The sequence below is a fragment of the Ursus americanus genome, chromosome 16 (genome assembly GCF_024610735.1).
Source record: "Ursus americanus isolate L20-20 chromosome 16, mUrsAme1.1.p, whole genome shotgun sequence".
Lineage (NCBI taxonomy): Eukaryota > Metazoa > Chordata > Mammalia > Carnivora > Ursidae > Ursus > Ursus americanus.
In genome coordinates, this window is record NC_142142.1 from 43,957,400 (window position 1) to 43,982,100 (window position 24,701).

The following is a 24,701-nucleotide window of genomic DNA, read 5'->3' on the forward strand; positions in this document are numbered from 1 at the left end:
GAAATGGAAATCCTTAGGCCCCATCTCAGACGTACTAGATCAGAGACTCTGGAGGTGGGCCTGGCAATCTGTGCTTTAACAAGCCTTCCAGGGGATTCTGATGCTTACCCTGCACTTGTGTAGGTAAATAACGATGCCATGTGTTGAGAGTTTTCTGTGTGTTGGCCACCACTGCAAGCGCTTTACAGGTATTATCTCACTTAAACCTACTGATATCACTGTGAGACAAACAGTATGTTCCTATTTTACAGACAAAGAACTGAGGTTCTGGGTGGGAAGTAACTAGTTCAAGGTCACACACAGCTTCCAGATTGGCAGAGGCAGGTTTCAAACCCAGTTCGGTCTGACTCTAAAGCTCATGCACGAACAGCTCTTGATTTGACAGCTCCTCCTTGCTGACTGTCTCTGAGGATACTTGGGTGGGTGTCCGCATTTGCCAAGCTGAACAGTGGGAACCAAGATGGGGAAAGAGAATGAGACCCACACTTCCATGGAGCAGCCGCAGTCACGGCCTGTCCCGCCAATGGCAGCTCCACCTTGCCTTAAACTGGGAAAATGAGGAGGATTTGGGGAACCCAAAAGCCAGCCCTCTCTACTTGGGGCAGTGGTCTTTTTCTGGGTTTTTCCACGTTGGCCAGTTACTCAGGAATCTTGTCTTAAGGGTGCATGTGAGTTCAGAGAGATGAATTGCTCTAAAAATAAACTTCTTCCCTGGATAACTGTAGATTTGCTTTTCTTAAGAGTTCAAGAAAACCGCCAGTGATTGTATTAGGGGATTAGAGCGAGAAATTGCTGTTCCTTCTTTAATCTCTGCAGTAGTCCCTAGGCTGGTAAGTCGGATTTTATGGGAAAGGAAACACATGGTTTGTTTTGTACAAAAGTCATGTTCCTGAAACATTCAACAAACATCCATTGAGCACCTATGTTATCCAGATATTTTCCCTCAGGCCACCTCATTTAATCTGTAGAACAGCCCCATAAGGACCTATTATTTAAGACAGTGGCTATTTTTTCCCCCATTTGACAGATGAGACAAGAGAGGCTTTCAGCTGGTAAGGGGCCAGGCGGAATTAAAACCCCAATCTGCCTATTTTGGAAGTCCTCACTCGTACTACTCAAGCCTACCATGTCTGGCACTGGGGTAAATGAGGAGAAGGGACTGGACTCTGGGGATCTGGGGACAAATACAAGAAAATCTCAGGCACAGCAGGCTTATATAGACAGGGAAAGAAGTTCTGTGTGATGGCAGGTCAGCCATGGAGAAGGCTTTGAAGGAACATTTCCGAGGGGATTTGTGTAAATTGGGCCCGTTCTATACATGGCTAGGATTATATTTGACCCTATCACGTGTATATATCCCACACTTTCAATCCCTTTCCTCCTGAGGTAGTTGTAAGCTGGTGCTGGCCACCAATTCTTCCAGGCCCACAGGGGAGACCTGGCCCCAGTGAGTGGCCTGAGCTCGGGAGGATTCTGAGCCCCATGTGACTCTGATGTAAGAGTTGAGCTTGTCTGCCTGGACCAGTTAGTTCTGAATTATCCAGCTAGTGACAAGGAAGTCAGTGCCGTTACTCAGATCCCCAGTGGCCTAAGACAGACGACCACCCTCTGCCCTCCTGGAAAGCAAGCAGGACTCAGTGAGCAGGAGGGAAGCCACCAGGCCTGATCCTTGCACAATTTAGCTGGGACTGTCCATCTCCCTGGCACTGGGGACAGCCAGAACCTTGCCAGGCCTGCGCCGTTGCGAATGGGCTTGTGGGGGTGGGGGGCATGTGGAGCTCACAGGGGTGATGTGGGGCTATGTGAGTGTGTGATATATGGGGCCTCAACCTTGGGAGAACCTCACCCAGAGCACTGAGGAGAAACACGGATTGCTTCCTACCAGACTCTGCCGGACAGCCTGTTTTCACTCACACACAGTAAGGTCTCCTCTGGACAGTTCCACTACTCTCTAAACTATGAGGAAAAGCTGGAGAAGACCCACCCTATTCTCTTTCTGAGTTAGGCTGGCTCGTACTTGTCCTCCCCTGACATGTGCGATACTGAAGTCTGACAGAGAACTCCAGAATGCCCGAGAGAAACTTTTTAGGGGAGACACGGCCTCTCCCTGCCTCTGTGCAGATGGCCTGGGGCCCTCCTCCCCAGCCCTAATTTCCCATTCCAGATCCGGAGTGCCGGTCCCCAGATGCCTGCAGGTTAAGAGGGGTGGTTATAAGCTGAGCTTCAAGCAGCCCCAGGAGCCTGGGTGCAGGTTGAGGCTGTCACGAGGTGCATATCAAAGCCGGAGTTTAAAAACTGTACTGGGAATAGTGCAATTATCTCGCTTCACCACATTTCTCAGCCCCGACTGAGGTTTAATTAAAGCCAAGTAAAAACACAGAGTCGCCATTTCAGATATCACCCCCACTGCATGCTGGTTAAAAAAAAAAAAAAAAGAGGAAAGGAAAAAAAACCTTTATCAGGGACTTAAAATTTTTTCTGTGAGTATCTTCCAGCTCAGTTGGATATTATTCCTTCATAACAGCCCCTTTAAAGAAAATATATATATATTTAATATATATGTATAAAATGAGTTAATCCCCCATAATCTCCTTGAGTTGTACCTAAAACACAGTTTCTTGCAGGTGACCTTTTCAGAAAAGGCTGTTCCTATGGCAACCGCATTGTTTGATTCAGTCAAGAGAAAAATGCTGCATGGAAATGTATTTAATTTTGCTTAATTTGATGCCGTATTTAACACTTGCGCAGGCTGAAAGGAGAGAGGGGCTGAAAGGCAGGAGCCAGCTCATAAGGACACGTTCACTGGCATCCTATCCTGAGGGCGAAAAGGACCTCCAGACACCATGATCCACTTGGTACCTGCCCCTGGTTTAGGGTGGGGGAATAGGACTCTGAGGGTGCCCTGCAGGAAAGAGGTGGACGGGGCCTGCCAGGCAGATGCTGGGCCACAGGGCCGACATTGCAAGTTGAATAAAAATGTAGCCCACATTGGTGACATAGCTTTGGGCCAAACATTAAGAGGCCTGGGTAGAGTCTTTGTTTTGTTGCTCCCACGGCATTTCCTCATCTGAAATATGAGGCAACTGAATTCAGAGACCTCTCAGGTGTCTTTTAGCACTAAGCCTATGAGTTCCCGTGTGCAAGTCTGGTCTCCTCAAGTAGACTCCGAGATTCATGGAAGCAGTGCTGGGCACAGGGTAGACACCCCGTAAATGTGTCATTCATTTGGTCAGACAGGAGCCTACTCCAGGACATACCACAGCTCAGCCCTCAGAGGTTTGGGGATAGCCTTGCCCACTGCAGTTCACAGGCCACTACGATCACAGACGGAGATCCTAAGGCAGGATAACTAGGGCAATTGACCAAGATGCCACAGATGGTGACAAGGATAGAGTCCCTAAACCAAGCCCTCTGGTTTCCAGTGGTCCCGTGAAGCCAGGTACATGTTCCTGTTTGGAACAAACATGGCGACCCCAAGACAGGAATAGCTCAGCAAGACAAAATGCTGTCCCAGCTCAGCCAGGATGCCGCTGCTCCTTCTGCTTCAGACTTTGACAAGCAACATAGACAAACTATACATATACCTCTATTCCACGTAAGTTCTAATACCACTTATTAGCTTGATGACCCTGAACAAAGTATTTGACCTCTCTGGGCCTGAGTTTCCTCATCTGAAAGTAAAAGAGTTGACTGGGGATATCTAAAATGCTTTTCCTACTTGGATATTCTTTGTGATATGATTCTACTCTTCCATCCCCACATGTGAACAGGCACATTAGTGAGCTAGATAGCCACTACATGGTTCCAACTCCAGTAAGTCAGCCCCTCTCCCCACATCTTCAACTGGAGCCTCAACACCTCTATCATGAGTCAAGCCCAGCCATGTCAGTGTCCTCAACCGTAGACTGCTAAGATGTTCAGGACTAATCCCCTTATGCCTCAGTTTCCCATTTACCTGAGTTGCCATCAGGAGCCTAAGCTTACCTGATCATGTATCACCGTATAGATGCTCAACTTCATGCTACTGTGTCCACCCCTCCCTCTCTCCTCCTTTCCCGCATCCTTTGTGCCTTCTGGAAATCTTGGTCCTCTTGGACCGTTTCCTACACTTTCTTGCTTTAAGTGAAATCCAGCTTCCCCCTGAGGACATGTGTCCTTAGAAGCTCTTAGTGCAGTAGAGGCAGGTCTATCTCCCACATCCATTGTGCTTCAGAATGGGAGGTGACTATATGCCTACCCTTATCCCCATCTAAACTGCCTCTTTCTACCTTCAAAAACCCAAGCATGTTTGAAGAGCTTATCATCAGACCTCTTGACCCTTCCTACATATATAATTCTCTCTTTCTACCAACTTTCTGGTCATTCCCCTGCATTCATGGATGACTTCAGCATCTGGATTTCCGATTGCTTCTCCACTACTACTTTGGCTAGGTCATTGGAGACTTCAACATTCATGAAGATGATCCATTCATACCCTGGCCTCTTAGTTCCTTGATCTTCTAACCCCAATGAGCTTTTGCTCTGATCATTTGGCCATTCCCTAGACTTTGTCACACCAATCACTGAACCACCTACTAAGTGTAGATTTTTAATGTCCCACTTTCTGACCATCACCACCCTCTTTAGAGCTAGCTTCCTCTGACACCCCCACTCCATCAATTCTCCAACCTCATCAGAATCTTCATTTTACTAAAAAGCCACTTTTTGGGGTTATCCATTGCTACCACTCCTTGCATGTCCACTTTCTTCCTTGGCCCAGCTCTGATTCCACAGTCCAACACTTGAACTACTCCCTTGCCAATACCCTGAACATCTGGCAGCTCTCCTTCCCCTGTACCAGTCTAACAGACTCCAGCCCTGGTATGCTATCCATTTATTAGTGGCCTGCACCAAAGCGGCTGCACATTGCTGAGAAAAATAACACAAATTTGCTGACTAGACTCACTACAAACATGACCACAAATCTCACTCAATGCTGTCAGAGAAACCTACTATATACTTCCTTAGAAAATTCAATTTCCCAGTCTCTGGGGAAACTATCCCACTTCCTTCTCTCTCCTCAAATCTCCAACACTCCTTTCTCTAGCCCATTCTCAGCTGATGACCTTGCCATGTACTTCGTAAAGAAAACAGATTTCTATAAGATGAGAACTACCTCATCTTCCCATCAACAAGTCCTTTATTGTATCTGCATCAGAACCAAAATACTCTGCCTACCCCACCCTGACTGCGATGGAAAAAGAGTCCTGGCTCCTCCCCAAGGTCAACACCTTCCCTGGACTCTGAACCCATTCCCCCCTCCAACCGCTCATTTTTTTCCAGCTTTTCTCTTTCTTCTTGCATTATCATTTTCTCCCTCTTTACTGGGTTGTTTCCATTGACATCCAAACACACCTCCTTTAAATAAATGCTCCCTTGACCCCACTCCCTCCTCCAATTTCTACCTCTTTTTGATGTCCCCTTCACAGCAGCTCTGTTCGAAGGAGTCTATACTCACTGCCTCCACTTCCTCACCTTGACTTTCTTCTCACCAAATAAAGTCCATTCCAATCACCACTCCACTGATGACCCATTGCCAATGTTTCTAATGACTCTATCTTGCCGAAATGGATGGTCAGTTCTCTGTCCTCCTCTGCCTTCAGTGCAGTTTGCCAATTGTTCCTTCTCAAAAAGCTGTCTTCTCCAGGTTCTGTGACCCCTTACTCACCTGGTTTTTCTTATACCTCACTGACACACCCTCTCAGTCTCCTTTGTGGGCATTTCCCGCAAACACCAGAGTGTCTTCAGCACCCTTCCCTTCTGCGTGCTCTGTCTCTGTGTGTTCTTAACCTAGTCTTGTAGCTTTAAGTACTTCCCTTCACACTCAGGTCTCTTGGCCTGACATCTCCAGCTGCATCTTCCACCAGATCCCCAGACATCTGTATTCAACTGTCTGCTCAACGTCTCTATTTCAGTGTCTAAAAGGCATCTGAGACTTCGCATATTCAAAACAGAGCTTTTAATTTCCCTCCTCAAATCCACACATCCCCTCCCACCAAGCCTTCCCCATCTAAGTAAAAGCGTACTCTCCACTCACTTGCCGAAAAATCTGTGAGTCAGTCTTAATTCCTCCCCTTCTCCTTCTACTTCCAGTTCATCAGGAAGGCCTTTTGGCCCAACTCTCAAAGTACATGGGAGTAGAGCCACCTGAATCCCAACCACTATCCCCTAACTTCTATCTCCATGGCCAAGACTAAGTCTCTCTGACTCTACACAGCAGCCAGAGGGGTCTTTCTATAGCAGACTCGGTCAGCTCTCTTCACTCCCCTCCCTACTGACAACCTTCTGATGGCTCTGCACTCAGTGTGGAGTAGATCCAAATGCCTGTGCATGGCCTCCTAAGACCCTTTGAATGGCCCCTATCTGCCTCTCTGATCTCATTTCTCTCTGTGGTCTCTCCTCTACTAATTTCCAGGTGCATGGGTCTAGGCCCATCGGTGATTCTGCCTTTCCTTTTCCTTCCAATGGAGATGTTCTTCCCTCCTGTCCATATGTGGCTGCCACCTTCCCATCCACCATGTTTTGATGCAGATTTCCCATCCTCAGAGAGCCTCCCCCAACACCAGCCAAGGCACACTCCCATGGCACCTACTTTATCTTTCTCATAGCATTCACCAGCGCCTAACGTTTTCTTCTTTCCATACCTGCTTCCCTGTTTATTCACTCTCTCCCCTCACTTAGAATTGGAACTCCCAAACAGCAGGGCCTCTGCCTTGTTCAGCACTATTCCTTGCCCTTACAACAAGACTTGGCACACAGTAGGTACTTCATGTTCCTTGATTGACTGCCTGAAGGAAGCAATCTGTGGCTGGACAGGAGGGGCAGAGGGGACTCTGAGACCTAGCACGGAGGCGGAGAGGAAATATGAATGAGATGTGAGTTCCATGAGGACAGGCGCTGCTGTCTCCCTGACCTCTGTGCCCAGGACTGGACCTGCAGCCATGCCTGGCTCCTAGCCGCCACATAATAGACACGTGGGACACACAGCATCTTGGAGTTGGACATTCTCTTAGCACCCTGGATTAACCCTCCACCTAAAGGAAGATTTTCTGTTTATTCTCACATGCCTGTCAGGTGATCCTTCAGCCTTCCAGGATCCTAGACTATTCAGGGAGGAAGGCCAGCAACTGAGAGAGTAGCCCGAGGCCATTGCCCACAGAACCTAGCTGAGGCTGGGCCTGGCCCCCAGCCCCAGGTCAATCTTCCTCCTGGTTGTCTGCTCTTTTTGCCCCCACTGCACCCTTCCTGGCACATCCTTGTCTGTGCTCTTGGTGCTGTGGCTGTTATGCAGCTTGTTTTCTAGTTTATTAAAGGGTTAAGAAAAATGGCTACAGTTTGACAAACAGCTCTCCTAGGTGAACTGGTGGAGCTCCAGCGCATCAGGCCAGCGCTGCGGAGGTGACAGAGCCCCACAAGGCATGACTCCCGTACTCTTGGGAGGGAAGAGGACCCTCCCTCTCTGGGAGCGGGGAGAACTAGTCTACTGCTGCTAAATAGCCCTCACCCTTCTGAGGTGCATCACTCCCTCCCCCAGGTCATGGAAGGCCGTGTGGCACAGTGGTTAGGAGTGTGGACCCCTGCATCATTCAAACCTGGGTAAGGCCTGCATTATGTGACCACAGGCAAGAAACGTTAGTTCTCTGAGCCTCATCCGCAAAGGGAGGATAATAATCACACTTAGCTCAAAGGATTAGTATCAACGTAAGCAAGATAATAAATGCAAAGTGTTCGGTATAGCTCTGGACATTCAATAAATGGGAGCTGTCATAGATATTAGGTCCTCCAATTCTACCCTCTGGCCCCAGAGCCAGCATAACGCTACCATCACCATTGTCAGGAGGAAGCAACTTCTCATTTGGCCACTCCCCGGTCTTACTCAGAATATCCAAGAAGGTTCTTATTCTGCTCGCTCTTGCTCACATGACTGTCCACGTCCCATGTGTGTCTTAGAGGCTAAGTTCCTTGAGGGTTAGCCACACCTACACCATCTTGTATCACGCAGTGCAACAAGCAGTTGAGCGCTGATTCAAGTCTTTGTGATTATGCAAAAAAACCCCCACCCGACTCCAAAAAACTATACAGTGTTAGCTCTGAAAGGACTCCCCCTGCTCCCCAAGGTCACCTTCTCATGTTGCTAATCAGGAAGCTGTAGCTCACCAAAGCCCACAAAGCTGCGCAGTGACAGCTGGATCTGGAACTCAGGCCCCTAACGCAGGAAGGCACACTGCCCACCAACCCTCATTCCCAAATTCCCTTCCACCTAGAGAGACTGTATAAGACCCCAGACTATGAGGCATTTCACACCAAAATGTCTCTTCCTCTTGGCCAAAGCTGAGAAACGTTTTCTTTGCACCATTTTTCCTGACCCCTTAGGGAGAAGGGTAGCCAAAAGGGAGTCTCCAGGGCAGAGGGCAACTGAGAGCCAAGAAAACTGGTGGCTGATGCCCCGAACTGGCTTCCTCCTGCCCCCCATGCCCCCCTTTCTTCTCCTCCTCCTATTTGCCCACCCTCCTTTTGAATTCTCTCCTTTTCTCATTTTGCCTGGGCTGCCCGCCTTCTCAGCTGTTTGCTCAGAAGCTGGGCTCTGTTTGCTGAGCTGTTATTCATTTTCATATTACCTGGGATATTTTCAGCTGCTCCTCTGGGTTTTTAGGAGAATTTCAAGTGGTAGAAAGCAACGTGGGCTGCAAAGGCAAATATGCATCCGTGACCTCTGAGCCTCACCTGGGGAATCTGTTCATCTTATCAGCTGACTTCCTGACAGCATAGCCACCGTTCCCTGGCCTGACGCTCGGCCTCTCATCGCGGGCTTCCGGGGAGCAGGGCATGCTTTTAGGCAAACAGGCTGCGAGTTTTCTCAAATCCGTGACTGATGCATCAGAATGCTTTGCTCAGGCTCTAGAGTGATGGCCTAATGACTTGTACGGCTTTTGGCCCTGCCTCCCCTCACGGGACCTCCTTCCTGCACTGCAGCCAGACCAGGGAGAGAGCCTCTCAGAGGTGCCTTCGTCTCCCCTGCCTCCCCCCAGAAGCAAGGAGCACAAGGCAGGTGAAGAAGTCCCCTCTGCAAACAGCTTCAAGAATGCATGGCCTCACCGCGTTCTTCCGGACACACCAGGACCCAACACTGAGGCTGTGGGAATAAACGGGAATGACAAGGGAGCAGGGCGTAAAGAAGAAGGCTGCTCCTCTGGAAGGAAGCCAGAGACTTGTCCCTGTGCCCCATTTACTTGATCAAATCCCGAGGGGCCTCTTTCCATCCCCACCCCAGGTCCATGGCAGAGCAAGGCCTGAATCCTGCACAGTATGGAAGGGATAGAACAGAAGTACGTGGCCCATCAGAGGAACATGGATACACAATCAGAAGATCCTGACTGAAAGGCTTGGTTATCCCATACGTTAGTCACGTGACTGTGGCAAGTCACTTAGACTTTCTGTCCCGTCACCTCCCCTGTAAAACTGGGACAACAGAATCTACATCAGGGCAGGTGCAAACTCTCCGTGAGATAACATGTGAGCCAGTGCTCAGTACGTCGGATCGGCCTCTGTATATGTCAGCTACTATTCATCCAGACTCAGACCCTCCATCAGCGGACCAATCACGGAGGACGCACCATCAGTCACATTGAGACAGACTTGTGCAAAAACACCTGGGTCTTGAGACCCAGCGGCCCCACCGCTGCCAGCACTTAGCTCCCCACTCCTTTCAAGCCTCCACGGAATTTGTTCCAAATGTTCCAGGAGCCCCGGCAAGAGGCCTGGGTTATTGGATATGTGTTGGGTTTAATAAAGGGCATCGAGCGGCTGTGGGCTTGTTGTGTTCTCCAGGCTTGTCACTGTAGTGCTGATGGCCTGTGGCACTGCCACGCCAGGTGAGAGACGTCAGTAAAACAAGAGTAGGTTTTATTAACAGGATTGAGGGAGCTGCTAGTTCATCTGTCATGGGATGTGGACCACAGTGGCTTCCCCATCCGCAGGCCAGCCCCTCCATGGCTCCTGTCAGACTCACCTCATTTCTGGGCTCCGTGGGCCGAGTGGAGCCAAGACAGGCTCTGGGCTATGAACTGGAGCACGGCCCACAGAAGAGATCCTTCTTTATGGGCCTTGTGGGATTTTTTTTATCTCGAATAAGCCATCAAGTTGCTGTTATCTTTTCCTCAACTCTGCTATTTTCATGACAGGATAGACATTGAAGGACTAAGTAGAACTGAAGCCAGAGCCTTCTCAGGGGCAGGGACTGGGCCGCCTCTGATAACCAGGTGCTCAGCAGAGTGCTCTGAGCTAGAACGTCTGCCTGGTAAATAGTGAATGAAGGAGTGAAAACAGAAGTGGGGCTGCCGCTGGATCACCGATGTGGGATGGAGGTAGGGGCTGCGGAGCCATCCCAGTGCAAATGATGAGAGAAGGTCCATTCAAGGAAGAAGAACACGGAACACACATCTAGGCAGCGCTTGGCATCGGAAAAATCCAGAAAGAGATCATGAGTCCCTCAGACAGGGCATCATGGCAAAAGCCCATTTTCTAAAAGAAGGGCAAAGGGCCAAGTTGGACTTGCAGGGCTAACCCAGAGCCCCTTAAAATCTTCCCCCAAAAGAAAGCCAGAATACATCATAGAGCCTGGGTAGGACCCAGTCTGAGGGTGGAAGTCCCATGGCCACTGCTGTAGGGAGGAGAGAATGGTAGGGCATAGGAAAATGAAGTTATTCAAACTTCCTTCCTCCAAATCCCTAAATAGGATCATTAGCTCCCTGTAAAGAACACAGAAATAGAGTCAACGAGGGGTCACCCCTGTAGAACCTTCTGTTTCATACCCAAGGCACCCAAGACTCAACCTCTTTGATCCCAGTCAAGTGAGCCCCTGACAATCCTGGAGAACCCCTCACATAGGGCCTCTCAAGTCAGATGTCACCCTCCCAAAATAGCCCACTCCTGTCACAGACCCACATCCAGGGGCCCATGTGTGTGGAGGAGATGGGGGGCAGCTATGATCTCCTTGTTTCCTCCTGCCATCCTATTTTGGAAGACATGAATTATAGAGAGCATCAGAAGAGCTCTTCTGGGAAGGTAGACTGGGAGCTGGGTGCCTCTTGCTTTAATTTTTTTCCTCAGTGGAGAAAAGGCTAAGAGGCCACACTGGCCTTCCAGACAAAGAGTGGCGAATGGCTAACTACAAAATAAAGATGTTTCCAGGGCATCCGTTGTTCCCTCGTTCTCTCTTACCCTTTGAACCAATTCACGAGAGTCTGGGCCATAAGCATGTAGGAGATTTTTAGTTTAGCAACACACACTGAACCATGCCTGGCATGGGACAATTAGAAAAGATAGTCAATAGGAGAAAAGGCTAACAAATGCTACATAAACACTGAAATTAAAATCCCCAAGGCTTCAGCCCAAATTCTGGGCCCTTGAGAGCATGCATGGAGAAGGATGCCCTGGCAGGGTCAGCCATCTTTGGAAAGAGCCACTCGCCTGACTGCAGAGGGAGAACCACAACTGAAGGCCAGAAGAAGAGAATGTTAAGGTCATTTGTTTAGCTTTCAGGATCGCCGGGAGAGTGGGCTGGTGCCAGCTACAGTCTTCTTTGCAAAGCAGTGATAAATAAGCCCATTGGACTCGAGAAAGGCAGGAACCCTGAGTTATTCAAATACTAGCCATGAGTCTTTGAAACCCGGGAGAGGATCTTCTCTGGCAGACAGGTTCCTTAAGCTAGCCAGAAAGATTGTTTCCTGGGGGCAGCGAATGAGCAGAGGTGATGGCAGAACCTTCAGGAATTGTTGGCATTCCCATCTCCATCGCCTGTCTTGTATCTCTAGTGCCAACCATGATGCCCAGCACATGAAGCACTCAGTAAATATTTGCTAATGAAGGCATGCATGAGCCCCAATCTCTAGGAACTATTTGTCACGATTCCCCAAGCCGATCCTATGTGGAAACTCACCCAAACTCCAAGGAACACCACTGTGCCCCCCCCCACTCTGGAACATGTAAAAATGGCCTATGTCTAAGTGTCCCGGCAGCCTTTGGAGTGCATGCTACTAAATTCACTTGAAAAGAGCTAGAATACCCCCACCCCCATTCTGCTGAAGGGAGAAGTGAGTCTCCTATCTTATTTCCAGACTCACTCCAAGCCCCACACTGGATGGTGGACACCGCCTGCCTCCATCAACCAAAAGCACACAAGTAGCAAATGGTCAAGGGGCCAAGCGGGCTTAGGTCTGGGAGACTTTGTCACCCCTCTGCAAGTGTTAGCAGACAGGCTGGATTCCCCAGCTCTGCCATTAATTGTAGCCCATGTGCTATGATTACAAAATGGAATTAAATGACATGCCAAATTAAAGAGTTATTTTTTCTAATAAATATTTTGCATAGGATGTGTTTATAATGGAATTAATTATTTACACTACCATATAGAGAAAGCATAAATATAAAGAGAGAGATCAGACAGTTCCTGTAGGAGAAATAAAATGAAAATTTCCATCAGGATGATGAATACCTGCGATCTAACTTTGGGGCTGGGGCTAGGGGGAGGTGGAGAGAGAGGGACATCTTGAGAACAAATCTGACAAACGTTATCGAGGCTTTTGAGGGAAGAATATGTTAAAAATGAAAGTGAGTACAGAAAGTTTAAATATTTAATACCTGCATTAATTCTAATTCACACTTTCTTTATTTTTCAGATTAAAAATTTACAAGAATTCCCATCTCTTTCATCCTTCTCCTCCCATGAGACACGTTATGGTCACCGTTCCAGGGACCACCTCTGACAGCCCTAGGGAAAAAAGGGGGCATGAGAAAAGTAGCATCCATCCCCCTCTGCCATGGCACCCGTCCCCCACCAGACAACTCCCCCAACTCCACTCCAGGAAGCCACTGTTGTTGGGTTTCTGGCGCCAGAATGACTGATGGGACTGAAGCCACTTCCTGGCCTCCTTGGCTCTCCCGAGAGGGCCACAGAATTCTCAGAGATGATGCAGCCAAGCTGTGGGTTTAAAGTGCTTGCCCAAGTCCAGACCTTGTGGGCATAGAAGAAATAGTCCCATGGGACTGATTTCTCCTTGAAACACGAGATTTTTGTCACACCCAATTCCGGGCCCCCCTGCCCTCTGGGAGCTTTGATTCTAAAGCCTACCAGATCAGCTTTATATGCTTTAAATAACACAATTTTAAATTCTGCAAGCCAGAATTAATTTGAATGCAAGGAAGAAATAACTTCTTGAAGATCAAAGTTGAGAGGGTAACACTAGGGCATTACTTCCAAGCTTTAGCTATAGTCCCCAACCCAGCATTAAGCTGGTGAGCAAACACACCTCATGATAATAACAAAACATACACCTGCGTTCCTTTAAAAAGCCCTTTCCCACATCACATCTGACCCAACAGTTCCACGCAGTGACGCAGTGACAAAGGTGCTGTTGTCAGCCTTCATTTGATACACAGGTCCAAGGCCTCCCTACTCCAAATTAAAATTCTTCCCACTGTTAGGACACAGCTTCTCCAGCACAGAGTTCCCAAATACTGGACATGGAAGGAAAAGAAAACCTGGGCTGAGATGCTTTTTAACCCTGTTCCCTGATTTCTGCGCAGCCAGCCTGCCAGGCAGGTCTACACTTTCAGGTTGAGCGCAATGTGGGGAAGCGTGGCCACACTCTGCTCACCTGACGGGTCTGCTGTGTCCTTGCTCCTGTTTTCCTTCTGAGACTCTCAGTGACCTTGAGGCCAGAGACCCTTAGAGGAGAGCTGTTGACAAAGTTGTCTCAAAGTCTGAGCATTCCTCTGACCCTTGGGCTTTAGATTGTCAGCGCGGATGTGGTGTTTTCTTCCTTCTCTCTCTTATAGCATACCACCCCCCTTGCATCACTTACCACAAATTCCTGTGCAAAATACCTTCATAAATAGTGCTGATTAGCTCCTTGTTCTAATCAGGCCTCTGCTTAGAGACAATTCCCTGCCCCCAGCCCCACTCCTCCTCTTGCGTCTACTGATCCACAAAGCGCCTGTAAATCAGCAGAGAAAACACACACGCACCCGCTCATCCACACCCCCACACCTCCCCCCCCTCCCCCCCCCCCACACGTGCTCCCTCCATGAGAAAGCTGAGCAGGAAATCGCGCCTGTGGTGGGGATCTGGAGCAGAGAGATGTTTGGGGTTGTTTGTTGTTTCTACTCCCAGATACCTGCTGGAATAGGGCCAGCCCTTTAAATGAGATGAGCAGAGCTAGAAATCATCCCAGCTTAATGTCTGGAGAGCAGAATCCCTTTAAGCGGTTCCTTCGTCCTCTCTCTCACATAATTCACACAGTCTCCTCCTGAAAGGGCAAGGAAAGAGAGGCCCCCAGCCAGGTAGAGGGCACGATGGGATGAGCTCAAAAGGACCAGCTTCAGAGATAGCCAGTCTCCTGCGGAGCCTCTGGGACAAGCACATCCTCCTGTTGGCTCCACAGAGAGCACTATCAGGCTCGGAGTTAGAGCCGTGAGGGCCCAGGACCACGCGCACAAGCATCCGGAAGTAAGTCTGGTAGACCAGTTGTTTGAGCCTTACCAACAAGTTTACCCACCCTTCCCGATCTCACTGGTTGTGAAATTTTCAGATGATGGAAGGAGGGACGGAGATAGCAGGAAAGAAGGTAGCTTAACCAATTGAATATGTTGATCAGGGGTCGTGCTGTGGCTGATGACAGTAACAGACACGGTGATGGTGGTGAACCCCTTGCAGGAGTGAACCCCTTACTCCCAAGGACTCTCACCAGCCTCTGTCTCACCTAATAAAAATCAAAAGAGAGATCCGATGTTTGCAGAAGGCACACTCCTAAGATCCTAGCATAGTGCTAGCGCATTATAGGCATTCTTGTTTTTCTCATTTCCTCCTATTCTACACTCATTTTCTTGTGCTAAATAAAATGATTTAAAACCTGGGTCAAGATTAGGAAGAAAGCACTGAGGCCTTTCCTGGCCCCCAGACCCTGTGTGTAGATTGGTTTTGCTGCTGTAAGGAGACAGAGGGAATGAAAGGCTCCTGAGGGCAGGGTAGAGGGCCTGGGCAGCCAGCAAAGAGGAAGGAAGGAGAAAAAGCTCTCCCTTGCTCAGAGGGAGGGGCTCTTGGCAAACAGAGATGAGATCATCTTAATCCATAAACCTACTTTTATTTTTAAAAAGCGGTTTTCAAAGGAACTGATACCCCCTTCCCACCTCTACGCTCCCTACCCCACCCCTCCAAAAAAAGCAGGTCTGTCTTGCAGTCTCTCTCATGCAAGTATCCTATTTTCATGAGCAAGAAGGAAAGTTCAAGAGCAAAGGGAATCACAGTTGTTAAAAGCCCTGAAAAAATGAGATACAGGCCCACCTCAGAACATTTTCCTGAAATGAGGTAAAGTGGGAAAGTGAAGAATTGGGGGTCAGGGGACGGATCAGTGTGTGACCTCGGACAAGTCACTTACTTCGTTTGAGTGTCGGTTTTCTCCTTTCCAAACTAAGAGAAATCTTACTTAGTGGGGGTTTAATTCTCCTAAGCTATGCTTAGGGAGCCTCTCGTCCATGCGCACACCAGCCATTACCACATTTACAGCGTCACTCCATTCTCACAAGAACCCTGCGAGAAAGGAACTCTTCTTGCCTCTGAGAGATGCGACACTAGGGCAGAAGGCTGAAGTGGCCCACCTGTGGGCAGAGACCCTGTCAGTCATGGGTCTGGGCTGGAGCCCAGGTGTTCTGCTCTGCGGCCCCCACGCACTCGGCCACGTCGCAGCTCTCTCCTCATGGGCGGATGAGCTCGTGTACATGCAAGGCCTTTGGAAAGTTTAAAGGCTGGAGGACGTGAGGTGTTATTTCTGACAGTTGAGAGAGTGGAGAGGAGAGGGGCACTTTTCATTTTTGAAGCTTCTTCATTCAGGGTCTTCTTCCTAGATACTTGGCAGCGAGAATTTTCTCCTCTCTTTGCTCTAGAAGCATTGCCTCACTTTTCAAAGCAGTAAAACCGCAGATGACCCGCAGACACCCCGGGGGCAGTTGGGGTGGAGGGTGAAGCTGTGAGGGTTTCACACCCCCGGGAAACCTGAGACAGCCCTTACTGCTTCCCCAGCTCTGCCCTGACTCTTTGAACATCTAGGGCAAGGCCTCTCCCTGCCCCAGACACCAGTGTCTCCAACTGGAATGGAGATAAGCTGAGCAAAGCTGAGAGGCCAGCCAGAGTGAGGTGGTGGAGGAGGGCAGGAGTGCAGAAACCAGTGTCGGTGTGCCTCCCACCCAAGAGCAGGGAAACAAGGGGAGGCTTGTTATGGGGCCACCTGTGGTGCTGGGAAGTGCTGTGGGCATGTTAGATGGGGATGACAACCCTGGACAGAGAAAAGCTCTGGAACTTCTTGTAGAGGCTGGTGTTTGCCAGGGTGGCTTTGTTCACACTACTCGAAACAAGGGTGCCACGGTCATTCATGCTGAGGAGGCTCTAGGTTACACTGGGTTTCCTTTAGTGCTGGACTTCTTAAAATCTTGAAAATTATAACAAGTCCTATGACTCTTTAAAAGGGGGTGTTAATGCAGCTTTACCCAAACTTGCTTGGCTTTGGAACTCATTTTCTCCCCACAGAGCCCTCTTTGCTACAGGGTCCACTTTGGGAAGTGCTAGTTTAAGGCAACTCTCCCATTTCACAGATGGGGCCAGAGGAGGATGGGAATCTGCAGCTTCTAAAATTGGCCACCTTCCTGAATGCCCCTCATCCCTCGGGGGTTGAGAATCACTCCACACCTGTTTCCAGGGATTAGGGAAAATGTGCCCTGCTGCAGCTGTGGTGCATGGAAGAAAGGACACCTGTCCCCTCCTTTTAATGGGGCGAGGGGAGGGGAATGAAGAACTAGGCCCCTTAAAAGTGAGGAACCATTTAACAGAGTAGAGGAGCAAAACAGCTAGACAGGTCACCCCGAGAATACTCTATGCCTCCCCAGGTCTTAGCAGGGAACACCCAGGATGCCACATCCCAGCCCCCAGGCCCAACCCTGCAGATATTAGGCCTACTCAGAGACACTATCCTTGACCTCAGTTTCCCCATTTGCTAACGGCTCCTTCCTGGAAATGAACTCCTGTCCAGTGACAAAGTCCCAGGGCCCCCAAGTCCACAGTAGCCTGAGCTGCCTTCTAAAAGAGCTGGGGAAAGAGCTGACACCTATCAGTGTTTTTGCAGCTAAACAGGGAGCTCAACCAGGGAGAGTGGAGAGGGCCGGGGAGTGATGCCCACCCCTCCACCCCCCAGCCCCAGAACCCCCCCACCATGCCATCCAGAAACGGATCAAGGTCCCCTGGTAGGTAGCTCCTAGTCTGCTTCCTCTCCTCCCATGAGTCTGCCTTTCTGAAAAGGTCAGGCAAGGCACTAACCTCTCAGGTTCAGGGAGTTTATTCCTAAGGGGCTTGAGAAAGGTGACCTTTCCCACCCTCTAAAAATGGGGAGAGGACCGATTATAACCCCAGCTTTGTTGAGGTTACTGGGGGTGGGGCGAACAGGATTCCAATGGGCCAGGAAGAGCTGGAAGGAGAGTGCAGAGATGGAGGCCCCTTCCCCCTCCCATTATACATCATTCTGGGACTATCTCCTCCCAGCTCTGAGCCCAGCCAAGGCAGCTGTTGTCCAGATCCAGACAAAGACCTGACACTTCTTCCAACCAGGCCAAGCTGGGCGGTCTGTGGATGGGTAGGGGTTGCGGGGGGAGCAGAGAGAGGGGGCGAGGGAGAGCCAGGACAGAAAGATCATCTGCTTGTCTTGTCCTCTGGTCCATGCCCTTTGTGCAAAGGCTCGAGATAGCCACTTCTGTGGGGCCCAGTCTGGCCCTCGGGCAGCCTCTCCCCCTCCTGCTTTGCTCCTCAGCCACATGCCCTTGGGCTGAGCTAAGTCCAGAACCCGGCTGAGTAGGGGAATTGTTCTGAGAAAGTGGCCCGTTGGCTGGTTGCTATGGAAACCGACATACCACAGTGCTGACCCCGGAGAGGTTTAGCACGCTCCCCCAGCAGGGATGCCAGCAGCTGGACTGCAGCTGTTACAGCGTTAAGTGGGGGCTGGAGCCTCCGCCAGCAGTCCCTGCTGTTTGCCTAAACTAGTCCCGGCAGCAGCTCCCCTCCATTTGCCCCCACCCCCAAGCCCAGCACAGCCTTCCCCCTGCTCCAGCCAGGAAGGGAGCGGCTAAGTCTACCCAGGCAGGAGGGGGTGAGGGTGGGGGAGGGGAGCAGAGCTTGACTCCAGGGAGAGGAGGTCTTTTATGAAGCAGGGCGCATCCTCCCCATCGCATTTCTGGGGAAACCGAGGCCCGCAGACGAGGGGGGATTGGTGCCCAGTCACACAACCAGGGCACGACAGAGTTGCTTTCGGCCCTCCCTGCACCAACTGAGTGCCCACTGTAGAGTCGTGGGCTCAGCGCAGATGGGAAGCATCTAACCAGGCATCACTGCGGGATGCCCCATAGAGGGTAAGGGGGCATCACTTAACAAAGGGTGCACCCAAAGCTGACCACAGAAAGACGGGTACATGAAGAAGAAAAGGAGAGTGAGCTGGGAGCAGTGGGGAATAGCAGGAAAGGGAGCTGGAGAGCTAGAGAGGCAGGGAAAGTTAGAGGAGAGAGGTACCGGGAATGGGACAGGAGAGGCTTGGTGGAGTATTCCTTCCCCCAAACAAAGACAGGCCTGCCGAGGACTCCCCACAAAGAGAAGGGAGCAGAGAAGGGGCAGGGGTCAGTGGGGGGGGGGGGCATTAAAATAGGTTTCAAGGAGGCATCTCCTGCCATCCCATCATGCCTTGAGCTCCCCAAGTGGCCTAAAGCAAACACACCAACCAGCCTCCCTTCTGCAGTGTGAAGCTGCAAGACAGACCAGGCTAATCTGCACCTGGGACTCTAAACAAACATCCCCCAGCCAGAGAGGAGAGATGGTTCTCCCTGGGGCAGCCCCATCGGCCAGCCATCCCTCACAGCAGCCGGAACACCAGCTGCCTGCCATTCCCTGTACATCTGGCCTCATACCGGGTTTGCTCTGACCCTCATCCCCACCTCTCAAAGGAGACTTGGGCCTGCTCCCTCTTTGGCTGCCCTTCCTCATCTAGAACAGGGGCCCAAGGCAATGCCTTGTGAGCAGATGGCCCCCTTCTTCCTCCAGAACCCAATCTCACTGCTCCTAATGAATGAACACCCTTTTTCATATTCTTCCCCTCCAGCCACCATCAAAGAGTTGGTCACAGGTGGCTGGAGGGCTGCTCTGGATCCTGTCACCCTCTTGAGCTGTTGGGAAGTTGCTCTCTTTACAGAGGCTTTGCTCCACCGACACGAGACTCCTGGCACAGCTCCGGAATGAGCCAACATCATTACACTCCATAACTGAAGCCCTAGTTCTGCACCGGGCCAGCAGCTCGCTTTTGCATTTCACCACTTTTTTAAAAGGCAACCTGGTGCTTGCTTTGGCAGCACATATACTAAAATTGGAACGATACAGAGATTAGCATGGCCCCTGCGCAAGGATGACACACAAATTTGGGAAGCGTTCCATATTTTTGCCCTTCAACAGACGAATGGATAAAGAAGATGTGGTTCATATATACAATGGAATATTACTCAGCCATCAGAAAGGATGAATACCCACCATTTGCGTCGACATGGATGGAACTGGAGGGGATTATGCTAAGTGAAGTAAGTCAAGCAGAGAAAGACAATTATCATATGGTTTCACTTACATGAGAACATAAGGAATAGCATGGAGGACATTAGAAAAGGAAGGGAAAAATGAAGGGGGGGGGAATCGGAGGGGGAGATGAACCATGACAGACTATGGACTCCAGGAAAGAGACTGAGGGCTTCAGAGGGGAGGGGGGTGGGGGACTGGGGTAGCCCGGTGATGGGTATTAAGGAGGGCACGTATTGCACGGAGCACCGGGTGTTACACGCAAACAATGAATCATGGAAAACTACATCAAAAACTAATGATGTACTGTATGGTGACTAACATAACAAAATAATTTAAAAAAAGAAGGCAATCTGGTATCTCAGGTGAGCGATTTCTATCGGGTTTGCAGACTCAACAAGAACAGCATCGAAGCTAATGTCCTACTCCTCTGGCCCACTTCTCCACCTTCTAAGCAAGACCAACTGTCAGTTACAGACACTTAGCCTTGACTTGGGGGTGAGATGCGCTGGCTAAGAGGTGCCTGGAGCCTGCCCCGGCCAGTGAGGGCATCAAAAGGTATTTTTTGAGCAGTTGACTGTATGTAAAGAGGGGGCATGTGGAAAAAGTCTTGGACAAGGGCCCCTGTCCAGAAGAAGTTTGCAGTCTTAAAAGAAGACAAAACTGACCTACCATGTGACACAGTGGTTTCTCAGCAACAGAGCACCCTGCGTGCAGACACAATGGAGGCCGAGGCACTACACTCCCCAGGGAAAGAGAGGTCCATGGGAGAGTCCTGCCCATTTCCTTCCTCCCTCCCTCCCTTCCTTCCTTTCTTCCTTCCTTCCTTCCAAGAGAGGGAGAGGGAGGGCGGGGTGGGGAGGGGCAGAGGGAGAGGGAGAGAGTCTTAAGCAGGCTTCATGGATGTGGAGCTCGATCACATGACCCTGAGATCATGAACTGAGGTGAAATCGAGAGTTAGACGCATAACAGACTGAGCTCCCCGAGTCCTGCCCGTTTCTTGAGGCCAAGTGCAGGCACTCACTTGGCAGTGATGGGTGTGTGAACAAACTGTGGTGGCGAGGGTAAAAATCAGACCTCTTAAACCGTGCCAATGGTGAAACTCTAACCGGAGCTTCCTTCTATCTCTCCTTCTTGATAAAGACAGATACACAAACACCCAACATCCCCTCCTGACAGCAAGCATCTTTTTACCCTCTCACCAGCTCTTCCAAGGTGAGAAATGGGCCATGACCCAGGACCATGGTCTGAATCACTCTGGGACTTGGTCACATTCTGCCTGAATAATGACGACAGGTGTTTACAGTGCCCACGACCATTATTTCATTTAAATCTGCCCCACCCCCTGTGACCTGGGTGGGGATTATTATTCCCGTGTGTCAGATGAGGAGAAAAAGACCCAGAGAAGTGAGAAGTTGACCTGAGCTCATGCGTTTGAAAGCAACAAAGCCAGAATCAACCAAGGTCTTCCAGTGTGGGCCAGCACCTTCCCACTATGCCACGGGGCCTCTCTGTCGCTTCCCATTTCTTACAGAAGCTAGTACCTGGGAGTTGATCAGTAATCGTCTCTGTACAGCCAGAAAGCATAACATTGCCCTAGTTGCCTGGAAGGGCCCAGCGAGACACGTTCAGCTGTGTCTGTGTGAGTGGTGGTGGGGGTGGGAGAAGATGCAGCCAAAGCCCAGGTGACTGCCTGCTTCCACAGGGAAGGTCGCCCCGAAGTGCCGAGCTGCCATTTTGAAGAGATGGTGCCAAAGGGCACTGAACTAGTTTTAAGTTGAACTTACTTCTGAAACATCGTTAAAATCCCCAACCTATATAAGCAGCAAACATCTTTCTGATGAAAAAACAAACAGAAAGAAAAGGGGTTGGGGATGAGGAGTGGGTTGGAACCGTCAGCAGAGAGCAGGTTTTGCGGAAGGAGGGCAGTGGGCACATAGCACAGGAGACCAGACAGGCCTCCAGCCAGGCTCCCCACGGTAGGGCCCGTGGCCAAGAGCTGCTCGGTCCTTGGAAGCCAGGGAAGGTGGGCCCTCCCCAGGGTCCTGAGAGGGGGACATGCCAAGGATGCCCTTCAGCTGGAACAAAAGGCAAAGGGTCAAGCAGGGGAATCCGCAGGGCCAGGCTCAGTGTGTGGAGACAAGCACAAAAGGCCTGGTCTGGCAGATGCCTGTGAGCACTGACGCACTGGGGCATGAGGGCCCAGGCGCAACAGAGGGTCTTAGGGGGCCCGATGGAAAGAGATCAAATTCCTGGTTACAGACAGTGATTCAGAACCAGAGCCACAAGCTGGAACAAAAAGGTTACTTGACTGGTCACTTATTGCAGGAATTTTTTAAATGTTGGAGCTGGGAGAGATTTTAGGGACCACTTTGTATGTGTCCTGGCTCAGTGCCTAGAACACAGAAGGGCCCCCCACCCCGCCATGTTTATTCAATGAACGGATTCACAAATGAATGGGGAGAGAAGCAGAACGCCAAAACCGCTGATATTCATAATGATGTTCTGAGGCCTAAGATATTGATGTACCTTCCGAATCTTCCAGGAGGGAGCTGTGCTTTCTGCACTCGTTAACTGCCTTTTAGGGCCATGTTTGCAAACCAGTGCTCTGATGACGGTAACTCCTTATGAATCAGAATTCAAGCTGATTCTGTTTGGCCAACCTGCAAGGAGTTCCTAGAACGTGCCAGACCCTGTGCAGAAGTACTTCACTGCCTGTTCCGTTCCGGGCCAAGATGAAGTAGGGTTCAGGGCTCTGACAGTTCTCAGGCTGCAGAGGAGAGGCCAGGCTGCAGCAGGAGCTCTGTGGGCCCCAGGGTGGGGGAGGCGGGAGGGACACATTCTCTGCATCCCCTGGGGCCCCAAGCAACTTCTGCTTTGGGTTAAAGAGGGTCAAAGAGAGTCGGGATGAACCCTCCGACCCCCCTCCCACCTCAGCCAGAGCCCTCTACCCCCTGGCAGCCAGGGGAGGCAGGAAGGAGGGGAGCAAGGCTGCCACGGGGCTCCTCTCCTTGCCATTTCTTTGGCGGCTCCCTCACTGGCCCTGTTTTTCAGACCTCTAGTAATAAAAACAAGCCAATAAAATGAACATGAAAATATATTCATTAGGATTTATAATGCTCATTAAAACTGCCTGTGTACGAAAGCATGACTTAGCTTCATATAAGTGGGAAAAAAATGCAAATTATACTGCATGCAAAGGAGATATTTCCCTAATCGTCCAATCAAATGCCAGCCCAATTATCTGTGGCCAACCCAATGGGTTAAAATTATACTCTCTCTCCTTGGACACAGTGAGGCGCCTGAAAGTGTTTCATTTTAATAAAAATGAAATCTGGACCCTGCAGAAAACCAGCTTCACTAATGACGTGTTTACACAGAGAAAGACAATTTCTAGTTAATGGTGATTACTACCGAGAACAAATTAAACTTCCTGGAGTATATGGGTTAGAGATAATGGGAACGGGGAAAAAAGTTATGGTTTTAGTGTGTGCGTGGCGGCATGGGGGAACGGGGTAACAGAGGAGGAAAGAAGACCCAGGACCTCTGGGAGGAAGTCGAAACTGCAGGGACGCCAGGGTGGGTGTGGACTGGAGAGCTGGAGAGACTGGCTGAGTGGGCTGTGCCAGGCCCAGCCACCCAGCTCGGCAGTGGGAGGGGGCAGCTGGCTCCGAGCTCTCCAAACCCTGAGGCTGGCCACCTTCATCTGGGGCAGGGTCTCATTCTGCCTGCAAACTCAGGCCCCCAGGAGTCTGCCACTCTTTCCTTCTTGGGAGGGCAGGTGACCAATTCCTACCACTTCCCAAGTCGTTGAGAACATATGGAAAGTGCTTCCTATCCCACTCCACTCGCTTAGGAGTGATGAGCTGAGAGGCAGGCCTAGGCAAAGCCAAGTGAGCAAGCAAGCTTCAGATGGGTGACGGAGGGAGCAAAGCAGACAGGAGGTAGAATGACAGAAATATCATTACGATAGGACCATAACTTCACCTACCCTTGACATCCTTACCATCTGGAGTGCCCCATTCTAAAACATTTACCCGTTTTCACCCTTACCTTGGGGGCAGTATCATCATCTTCCTCCTCCTTTTTAAAGCAAGAAAACTGAGGCCACGAGGTGTTACTGAACTCCCCATGTCACATACCTAGTAAGTGAAGAAGTTGGGTTTCTAACCCAGATCTGATTCCAATACCCATGCTCCTCACCATCAGGCTACGCTGTCTGGCTACAAAGAAACACGGAGCCCTTGACTATCGGTATGAAAATGAAGCCTCCAGCTCACTGCCCGGCTCCCATGCACTCAACTTCCTATCCACGCCCTTGGCCACTGCAGGACACGAAGATCCTCTTTCAGGAGCAAAATCTCGGCAATTGCCAGATCCCTTCTGCTCCCTGTCTCCCCTCTCCCCTACCTCCTACAACCAGGTGAGCTGGGGCAGGGAGGTGGGAAGGGAGCCAGGATTCCTCCAGTGCTGAGTTTTAATGGATGTTCTTTTGTAAACAAGAACAATCATTTGTGAACAGGCCCAGATGCAAACAGTCCCCAAATCAGGAATTCCAGCTCAGAGGCGCAGAATAATACAGCTTTGGGGAAGATTTAATAATAGTAAAATTAAAATTGTAACTGAAGCATAATGAAGAATGTGGTACAAACAGGCACTGCAAAGGAAAAAAAAAACCCTACACAGATTAGCCCCTATGGAATAGTGATTGGTTGAGAGCAACAGTAAACATTGCACAGAAATGCAACTTAATTATCTCGCAATTCTTAACATTCTACCAAAGCCACATGGAAAGCTTTGATGTTGGCAGCAGCCGAGGCAGCAGCAGCGGCAGCTCCTCTGTCTCCCCTGCTCCTGAAGGAAGATCATTACTAAGAAATTTGCAACCACTCCAGCAGCTGAGCCGGAGAAGAGCAGTGGGCTTTATCTGCTGAGAAACCAGGAAGTGGCCAACCACCTGGGAAGAAAGCATCTCTCGAGGGCTACCAAGTCTGGGGATTGGTGGACAAAAAGAGAG

General features: G+C 50.2%; 1 protein-coding gene and 1 non-coding gene across 11 annotated transcripts in view; one reads left to right on the forward strand and one right to left on the reverse strand.

Annotated features, from left to right (window-relative positions):
* PKNOX2 (PBX/knotted 1 homeobox 2) overlaps positions 1-24,701 on the reverse strand; it is a 257,373-nt gene that overhangs the window by 140,482 nt on the left and 92,190 nt on the right. The gene's annotated exons all lie outside the window — the stretch shown is intronic.
* LOC123792748 (U6 spliceosomal RNA) lies at positions 19,455-19,558 on the forward strand. The gene has a single exon (XR_006779789.1). It is a non-coding gene; the product is annotated as a U6 spliceosomal RNA (small nuclear RNA).